This window comes from Triticum aestivum, chromosome 5A (genome assembly GCF_018294505.1).
Source record: "Triticum aestivum cultivar Chinese Spring chromosome 5A, IWGSC CS RefSeq v2.1, whole genome shotgun sequence".
Taxonomy (NCBI): domain Eukaryota; kingdom Viridiplantae; phylum Streptophyta; class Magnoliopsida; order Poales; family Poaceae; genus Triticum; species Triticum aestivum.
This window is the reverse complement of record NC_057806.1, coordinates 399,520,265-399,530,606: the sequence shown is the minus strand read 5'-3', so window position 1 is coordinate 399,530,606 and position 10,342 is coordinate 399,520,265. Positions and strand designations below refer to the sequence as shown.

The 10,342-nt window shown below is 45.5% G+C and overlaps 1 long non-coding RNA gene across 3 annotated transcripts; it reads right to left on the bottom strand.

The window, feature by feature from the left end:
• Positions 1-5,232: 5,232 nt before the first annotated feature.
• LOC123103611 (uncharacterized) lies at positions 5,233-10,342 on the bottom strand. 3 transcript variants are annotated; one of them, XR_006449872.1, is made up of 3 exons: positions 9,815-10,342; positions 6,137-9,597; positions 5,233-5,500 (listed from the first exon to the last, which is right to left on the bottom strand). It is a non-coding gene; the product is annotated as an uncharacterized lncRNA (long non-coding RNA). The 3 variants fall into 3 exon arrangements; XR_006449871.1 differs by lacking the exon at positions 5,233-5,500 and having other exon boundaries at positions 5,930-8,070; positions 8,884-9,597; XR_006449870.1 differs by lacking the exon at positions 5,233-5,500 and having other exon boundaries at positions 5,930-9,597.

Genomic DNA, 10,342 nt, shown 5'->3' with positions numbered 1-10,342 from the left:
GAAGTCCTTGTTGCCTGGTAAGAAGAAAACATGGAGGCGTCAGCACAAACATGTACATTGGCACCGGTGTCAATTAACCAATTAGGGGATTGAAATACTGAAAGGATGGTAGAAAAAATACCGTACCCTGATTCCTTCATATCAGTATCATCGATGACAACATTAGCGGACTTGCGGCTCTTCTCATGTTCGCGCTCCTCAAAGCGGTTAGGACACTTCGGAGCCCAGTGATTAGGATCACCGCAGACATGGCAAAGTCCCTTCCCCTTCTTATGAGAATTCTTCTTGAAGTTGGTAGAATGTGATGGCTTATTCTTTGTATCAAACTTGCCTTTGCCCTGAGTTTTGTTCTTATTGTTTTTGAACTTGTTGGGCTGGGAGTTCTTCTTCTGTACCATGTGGGCACTAGAACCTCCCTCAGCAACTCGAGCACGTGTGTCCTTTGCTCTCGCCTTCTCTTCAACATTAAGAGTACCAATGAGATCCGCAACGGAAAACTCCTATCTCTTGTGTTTCAGGGAAGTAGCAAAATTGATCCACGAAGGTGGAAGCTTGGAATGATGCCTCCGGCAACAAATTTGTCCGGCAACACACACTTGAAGTACTCAAGTTCTTTTGCGAGCGACTGTATCTCATGAGCCTACTGTACAACAGGGCGCTCATCAGTCATCTTGTAGTCATATAATTGCTTCATGACGTACAACTCGCTGCCGGCGTCCGAGGCACCAAACTTGGCCTCGAGCGCAGCCCACATGTCCTTGCCGTTGTCAAACAACATATACGAATCCACAATGGAGTCATCAAGAACACTCAGAAGAGCGCCTTTAAAGAGGGTATCGATCTTCTCAAAAGCTTCCAGCTGTGCTGGATTAAGATCGCCCTCAGGCTTGCCCTTGGTGGCATCATAGCAGCCCATGGTCTGAAACCAGTAGACTGCTCTCGTGCGCCGCCTCTTATATTGCGCCCCCTTAAAGGCAGGCGGCTTCAGATGCGCAGCAAAACCACTCGGAGTAAATTGCCTATAATCAGGTTTTTGGATTATTGGAAATATGAGCAAATTACTATGAGATTTAATCCGAATAAACAGAAAATAAATCATGACCACAACAGCAGAGATTAAATTAATCATGCGAACTAGCATAGCAGATGAACATATCACATCTAGGGCACATACTAGAAGCATGAATTCTACCACGATCTCGAACAGGAAGGATAGAATCACATACGGTGCAACGGGTGCAGCACCGCCGACGTTGACGTTGTCGCCCATGTTGTCGAGGACGAGGTTGCCGAGGTCAGGGAAGAAGTCGTCGTTCGCGAAGTCGTCGCTACTAGCAGTCGCGCGAGTGCGCTCCCCAAAACCTGATCGCCCCTCTCCCGTACAGGATCACGAGAGGCGGGGTTCCGGAGGCCTGCTGTCCCTTCTCGCGGTGCACGCCGGAAGGAGGGATGGAGAAGACTTGCTTGGCGGCGCAATGATCTGGAACGGTGGTGAGAAACCATACGAAGCGGCGACGGCTAGGGTAGACGTCTGCCTGACTATATAGTGTGGGCCGGGTATGTCGAGGGAGTAAACCCCACGTCCGAGTCGTCACGATCCAAAAGAATCGAAAACGGTTCGGTAATTAACGCGTCCGTTGATTATTAATTAATGACTCATTAATTTTCCCATGCAGCAGAAATATAGACAACGTGCATAGCTCTGTCCTTGGCTCAATCCCGCAACCCGCGGCGCGTCGTGACGAGGCAAGGCGTGGCGAGACGAGCGAGGAGGAGGAGCGCGCGTGTAGGTCTCCTCTTCTCATGCTTATACAAGTGGTAGAAGAGCTCACCTTATAAAGAGGTGCAACTCTCTCTCAACTTCCGGGGTGGGACTAAACTTTAGCCTCACTCACGGCACTCACATGTGTGCATGAATGGGCCAAGAGAATTTCAAAATTTTAGTTGGGCTTTGGGCCAAAGGTCTACTAGCAAAATTCCAACACCAAACACATTCCCTGTCGAGCTTGGTCCCTATCATCGTGTGAATGAATGCATGGCCTATGTTTAAGTGGTTTTGTAATGGAGAGATATTTGCGTGTTTGTGAACTACAATTGTGACATGGAGTGTTTCCGTAAGAACTTTGTGGATTTGACGGTAATTCAACATGGTAATTAATGGTTCTAGTTATTCGGGGCGGGTTTGATTATTTGAACGATGTTGGCGAAGGTCGATATAGCCATCCAACCGCAAGGGGCGAGTTTCCGGAGGAGCAATGCTACACGCACGGACGTTTTTTACAGAGAATTACGGGGATGCTTAGCTGGAATAAACTGATTGGAAGAAAAGGGGATGAGGGGCCCACACCTCCTGAAAATCAGGGAGGCGGTGGAGATTAGTTAGCAATAGTATCCTGTAAAACGCCCGTATTACTCCGTTGATATAGAATTTTCGTTTCTAGAGCATCTGTGCTCGTTGGGATATTTTGGAGGCTCGTCTTGATCGCAAAGAGGCAATTGGAAAAAAAATACAAACACCCCAGCCAAGTAGGTTGGCGGCATCTTGCAAAAGCTTGTATTTTTTACATTGGGGCCTCTGAGGCTGGTTATAGTGAGGAGTAACTTATATTAGTGTCATGTATATAACACTAATCTAAGTTACCATATTTATAGTGCAAAGTAATATAATACTAGTGTCATAGATGGCCTCATTTATTAGCTTGTAGACTCATCCTTTCTTGAAAAGCGCTATGTTACAGTAACATATTATGTTACTCTAAACACTTCTCTCCTTATTAACTACTCCCTCCGGTCCTTTTTAGTCTACATATAATTTTTATCTCAAGTCAAAGCATCTTTACTTTGACCAAATTTATAAAAAAAATATTAACATTTACGATGCCAAATCAATTTTGTTAGATTCATTACGAAATATAGTTTCATGGGATATATTTGGTATGGTAGATATTGATATTTTTTAATATATATTTGGTCAAACTTTGCAAAATTTGACTTGACCCAAATCTAATATGCAGAGTAAAAAGGACCGGAGGGAGTACATGCCACATAACCCGCAAAAAAAAGACATGCCACATAAGCAAAATTTTCTTGAAGTGTGTTATGTTACTATCTAAGTTACTCCCACTATGACTAGCCTGACAACCACAAACTGATGCACATTAATGTTGGCAATTAGGGGGTCGTCTTTTGAACATGCCTGATTTTTTCAAGCAGGTTGTAAATGCATCCACGATCACATTCTGCAGAAGAGACTTTGCAACCATGTGTTCGCTGCAGCACGTGGGGGCATGGGCGGCGAGTGAGATCGGGCGTGCTAGCGCTCAGTCCATGGGAGCGGCCATGGTCACAATGCCCAGCCAGTGGGAATAAAAACGACTTACGACAAGGTAACGGAGGAGCAGTGGGGTGGCGGGGTACGGGAGCAGAGACGCGACGAGATAGACTGGGATGGGCCGCCGGCGAGGCGGCTAGCTCGGGTTCTTGGAGCGGGCATACGCAGCAGAGAAACATGAATGTGAGGTTGCAGGCAGGGTTCACTCATGTACCCCACGCCAAAGCGGGCACGTCTGGGCATGACCGGTCATCCTCATATCGTCCCCAAATATGAGACGGGTTTGAGGTACGCCAGACAGCTCGGATGTATAAGGGGGCTTTAAGGAATCTGCTTGGGTCGCTTTTATTTTACGGGGCACGGTATGGACTGTCCGCCCGGGCATTTAGGGAGGTGAGGGAGTCCTGGATTAGGGGGTCTCCGGATAGCTGGATTATATCCTTTGACCGGACTATTGGACTATAAAGATACAAGATTGAAGACTTCGGCTCGTGTCCGGATGGGACTCTACTTGGCGTGGAAGGCAAGCTAGGCAATACGGATATACATATCTCCTCCTTTGTAACCGACCTTGTGTAACCCTAGCCTTTTCCGGTGTCTATATAAACCGGAGGGTTTTAGTCCGTAGGACAAGATACAATCATACCATAGGCTAGCTTCTAGGGTTTAGCCTCTCTGATCTCGTGGTAGATCTACTCTTGTACTACCCATATCATCAATATTAATCGAGCAGGACGTAGGGTTTTACCTCCATCAAGAGGGCCCAAACCTGGGTAAAACTTCGTGTCTCCTGCTTCCTGTTACCATCCGCCTAGACGCACAGTTCGGGACCCCCTACCCGAGATCCGCCGGTTTTGACACCGACATTGATGCTTTCATTGAGAGTTCCTCTGTGTCGTCGCCGTTAGGCTTGATGGCTCCTTCTATCATCGTTAGCGATGCAGTCCAGAGTGAGACTTTTCTCCTCGGACAGATTTTCGTATTCGACGGCTTTGCACTACGGGCCAATTCGCTTGGCCATCTGGAGCAGATTGAAAGCTACGCCCCTGGCCATCAGGTCAGGTTTGGAAGCTTAAACTACACAGCCAATATCCGCGGAGACTTGATCTTCGACGGATTCGAGCCTCTGCCTTGTGCGTCACGCGGTCATGATGAGTATGATTTAGCTCTACCATCCGACAGTATTCAGGAGATCGCACTGGCAGCCGCTCCGACCCTCAATTCGGAGCCAGTTGCGCCGTCCATGGACGGGTGGATGGACCCTGCCACGGAGGCCTTACCCTCATCGGCGATCGAGCCGAACATCGACCTTACTAAGCTTATGCTTGTACTCATCTTCCAGTACTATATCATGAGCCAAAGTAACTAAACATCCTCCATCACCTCTTGCAAATCTCAGAACCTCCAATCCTTGATGCACTAAACTGACTTTCACCACAACCAGTTCTTTCCCTCATCACCTCGCTCGAATGGAAGGGAGACTGAAAAGAAAGCGATATAAGTACATCACAAGGAATCAGATGAGGGCTATTGACAATCCATAAATCCTACGGGTGGTATACATGAATAATCAAATGCCATTTACAATTCTCCTGAAGGTGGGTAAATAAAATGTTTAACCAAAGCACATCTTACAACCACATATTAGAGGTTTGATATCTTTCAGGCCAATTGCAAAAAATGATGAACACTCTGACTACACTAAGAGAATGGATGCGACGTGATGTGAAACATATACTGACAATGCATCATGTAAAGGGTTAGTGGTGGTACTGATTATTTGTTGTTATTAGCAAATCCTTTTAGAGACCATGGATGACTAACACGATGTTGCAATCAATTTGTAATTAAAGAGACCAAAATTTCTTTTTTTTTAAAACCAGCAAGTCCTTGCACTGGAGTTCAGACAAACCCCTCAATAACATGACCAAATTTGTTTTGGCTCTGTTTATCACATATCAAGTACGAACCAGCAAATATACAAACTTGTGAAGCTGATAAGAAATCATCAAAGTTATGGCTCTAATAAGCGTGCACGTGCAACGCATGTCTGACAAATATTACACTCGGATGGAGAAATTAACTTTGGGGAAGTGGCGCCGGCGTCTCCTTAGTTTGGTCGGCACACGTGGGTCTGTTGGTTGGATGTCGCGGCTCATGATTGTGTCTCTGTGTGTGTGAGAGAGAGAGAGAGAGAGAGTCATCATTCCTTCCTCTACCCTCGTCTACCTTATTAACATAATTTGAGGGACCTAAATAAAAACTTACAGAACAGGACTACGAAACAAACATCTAGCTCATACTGGCTGTACCCTCGTCTACCTTATTAACATAATTTGAGGGACCTAAATAAAAACTTGCAGAACAGGACTACGAAACAAACATCTAGCTCATACTGGAAAATTGGAAAGCTTGACCCTATCATCCTGTGTGATGTGAGGTACAGAGAAAACCAAGTCATTAGAGGCAATTGCTCTTTATTGCCCTACTGTATACAATAAGAAGTTTCTCTACTTCAGGTTACAAGTTCTTTCAAAAATACAATTCACTCATAATTCTATTAAATGTAGTAATGTTCAAGATGAAATATCAATTAGAGATGCACCAATTTCCTTATTCATAAGGTGATGAAAGGAAGTCATTTGAATTTTGAAGTTACATTTCAAAAACTGTTGCAAAATTAGCAGGATACAAACATTAATACAACTGTGACATCCTTATTCAAGATACATCATGCAGAAATCTACCACCACAGATTGCTCTTGCATGATTGTTGTCGGACCTAGGGATGCCGCTGACACTTACTCAAGCCATAGACGTTGATTTCAGGAGTAGAACTTGCCAGGCCATCAGGTGTCTGTTTCAAGGTGTACGCCTGCAGTGTTGCATGTGCTCAGTCACTCGAGTTGCAGTTATGTTCCTGAAACCAAGAAATTACCCAAATTACAATTATAATGCACAAATCATCTCTGAAATCCCAACCCATATTGTAAAGCTTGAAGGCTACACCTTTGAGAGCTTCAGCCAAAAAAGAAACAAATATCAGTAGTATGTACAAATATTAAGAGACCTGATGTATTTGGATTCTTTTATTTGCATGGAAGACAATAAACAGACATCGATGGCACCCAAGTAGCAAGGCAAGACATAACCAGACACACATTAACATGTTAATTGTTACAATATGTATTTTAAATAGAACGGAGCAAAGAGTAATACATTCCTTGAATTATGATCCAAGGTGACTTTTTCATACTCCTTATTTTTTTTATAGTGTAGGTGTAAGAAGGAACTCTTATATATTGAAGGTGGTTTTTCCCAGTCAACTCGTTGCAGTTTTAGTGGGTGGTGGCTTCCACTGTAACTCTGAACCTCTATTTCCCTTTGGGGCGGTGTAAGAAGGAACTCTTATATATTGAAGGTGGTTTTTCCCAGTCAACTCGTTGCAGTTTCAGTGGGTGGTGGCTTCCACTGTAACTCTGAACCTCTATTTCCCTTTGGGGCGGTGTAAGAAGGGACTCTTATATATTGAAGGTGGTTTTTTCCAGTCAACTCATTGCAGTTTCAGTGGGTGGTGGCTTCCACTGTAACTCTGAACCTCTATTTCCCTTTTGGGCAACTCCAAATATTTGAGTTTCACAACCATTAAGTCAATAGTCTGCATATCTTTTCAGCTAGCTTGTTATTTCTGGATGTTACAATACCTTCCCGTGTGAATGAAATGGTGCATAGTGCAGGCAGGCATAGATGTACAACAATATGCCCTTCCTAACAATATCCACCCCAGTTCCTGAATTCATTTTTATGCTCTAACTTATCCTTGGGGATAAAGGAAAATTTTGTGACTGGGAAAATGCACTACTAAGAACTATCTGATGAAACTACTTGACAAGAATTTAATCCTCAGCAAGATGAGAATCAGAGCAAAGAGTAACAGTTTATACATGTAGTTGTAACTAACCTGACGTGATAGCAGCATAGAGGCCATCAAGATCATACCTTCCCATGCTATAATTAGTATTCCATAGAATGTAGAATAAAAAGAGAAGCGCACTATATTTGGTTAGCTCAGAATGTTCTCATCAAGTTGTGGTTCTGAACTTCTGATTGTGAGCTCAGCAGCCAAGTACTCCCTCTTTAAATTAATATAAGAGCGTTTCGATTACTAAAGTACTGATCTAAACGCTCTTATATTAGTTTACGGAGGGAGTAATAAGAGTAAGCAAGTAATTAAGTACCAGATACCAAGCGAGTGTACGACAATCTACCCATCTTGGACTTCGCTTGTCAAGACAATGATCATGAAGAGGTAGAAAATCTAATTGCAGAGCATGATGAGAAACTCGAGCGACAGCTTGAGAAACACCCATACCTAGAGAAGGGAAACTGTTTGAAATGTTAAAAGTAAGGCGACGTCCCAACTCTAAGTATAATCCATTTCAGTAAATCTTGACCTAGCGGGATGGTATATCTAACTTGGAAGATACTCCACAGGCTGTAAACGTTGTTCTTCTCACTGTCACTTGACAATGGCAGTTAGACATTCACTTGTCTAAAGATCACCTGCTAATTATGTAGCAATACTGAATGTGCAACATGCAACGCACCATCTTGTTCTCTAACTCCATGAAAAATAGGAAATGATCTTGTACCCCAATATTATCGTCATATAATTATACTGACCAGTATTCACTTATTTCTGCCGAACTTGCAATACTGCTGATCATCATCGAGAGATCCTAGGCAAAATTGAACAAAAAAATAGAGCTTCAACAATTAATAAATATCAATGCACGTAGCTTTAATCCAGGGCAATTTAAATGGTGACTCTTAAATTTAGAAGAATATGAAATGGATCAGCATGTGCCTAGGAGAGGTCTAGTAATTCTTCACTTATACTGTTATACATACGTGAGGATGGAACAATATGTGATGGCACAAAACACAAAAAATGCAATCCTTCTCGAGCTTGGAGTGGTGCTGTGCTATGGCCGGATTGGCAATCACCAAACAAAACTGAAGTTATCTTTGCCTTTTTGGGACCGTTTACGAAGACATATAACATGTTATAAAGTAATCATACATCATGATATAAAGTAAGCACAACATGTCAACATTCTGTCCAACAGTTAGTGTGCAGCCAACTGTGGGTCAAATATGTCTCAGTTCAGAGCAGCAGGGACCAGGGACTTGAAGTTGACAACACTAAACTTGAGATGGCAATCATCAGTATGTATCTTTTCTACCAAGGACTGTCGAAAGCGTGCTCATTTTTTCATGTATACAAGCATGGTTTACTCTCAGATACAAATGGGAAATTTGACCTGGATGCAAATGTGCAACAAAGTAAAAGGAAAATGAAGTCTTCAGTTTGATTGTAGTTAGTGAGTTGTGTGACTTTGATGACATAAACAGGTTCTGTTTTGTGATGTTTGCTGACGGCATACGACATGGGCGAGGAAAGGGTCGGAATGTACAGTTATTCAGTGCGTAGCATGAAATTCATATTTTTATAGAAAATATAAAGTCACTACAGAGTCCAGGTAGATAACCTCAATACATTGGATGATGAACTTCGAGTGGATACCAAGCATCAGCTGGACAGCATCCCTGGCTATTTTGTTCAAATAACTAACAAAAATTGTTAACATTGTAGCTATTATCAAAGGAATCAACATGACGAAAATAGCATACAGTAAAGCTGTGATCTGCGCCCGCCCGCACGCACGAGGAACTCATCAGTACTTGGATATCTCTCTCTGCCTCACGCTCATCAGAAACTCACGCGGCATACAGAAACGTATAACCGAGCAAATTAAGAAGAGCATCCTCACCTCTTCCAGATTTCGCGCTGCGCCTGGCGGGGATGGAGCACCAGAGCCGGATCATCTGCGCGCAGACGCTCTGGATGTACGTCACCTCCCTCGGCTCCCGCCGGGTCAGCGGCACCGAGAAGTAGTAGGAGGACGATGTGGGCGCCGAGGCGAGCCTCTGGACGCGGGGCACGCCGTCGCGTGCCGAGAGCAGCTGCGGCCAAGCGCTCTGCTACATCTCCGAATCGTCGCTCCTTCCCCGCCCAGCCGGACAAACGGCGTTCGGGGTGGCTGGTGAAGGTAGACGGCGAGGCTCGCGACCGACGGCAGAGTCTGGGTACCCTGCTTCGGTCAGCCAGCGACGGACCCGGCGACCTCATGGTCTTCTGCGTACATGGCGGCCACCAAGTAGAGGAGGACAGAGATGCCGATGGCGCCCTCTCCCGCCTTCCCCTGTGTTATTGAACATGCGAACAATTAAACAAAAAAATGTCATTGCAACCAGAATCTGAGGGGAAGGCACCTGCAGGGAATATAGAGAACTCTGCAACAAGGAACCGCACCCATAGCAGATCAGTCTGAATACAGGTAGCAACAAATCGAATTTTTGCATCACAACCTTTTCAGTTTCTAAACGGAGAGAAGGGAGGAAAGAGCCAAGAAGTCTTACCAAGCAGGATTGGTGTCCGAGACGAAGTCATACTCGAGGGACAGGTAGTTGAGGTATCCCTCCATGTCGCCCACCACGCCGTCCTTCCGGAAGAACTCTGCCTCGCCGATCTTGCCCCCCTTCTCTCCGCTGCCACGCGCCACGCCGGCGAGCCGCTGATCCCTGCCTGTGGCGAGCAGGGGCTGCAACCAGGAGTACGCGGAGTGGAAGAGGAAGTGTGGCCTGGGGTTTGGGCGGGCGCGGCGAGCAGGTCATGCCGCGGACCGAGCAGGACGGCGGCATGGACGGGAGCAAGCACAGGCGAGGTAGTGCCAGCCCGTCGAGGGCCGACGACCTCGGCCAGGCGGCTGCAATCCAGTCGATCTTGGGGATGTGGGACTCCGGAGGCGGCTGGCGAGCCCTCCATGGCCACGAGGCGGCCACCTCCATCGCGAGATCCAGGGCGACTTGGCTAGGGAGAGGAGCAGCATGCTTCAGGACGGCGTCGACGGCGTGGTGGTCGCAGAAGATGGGGGCGGCGGCGGCGTG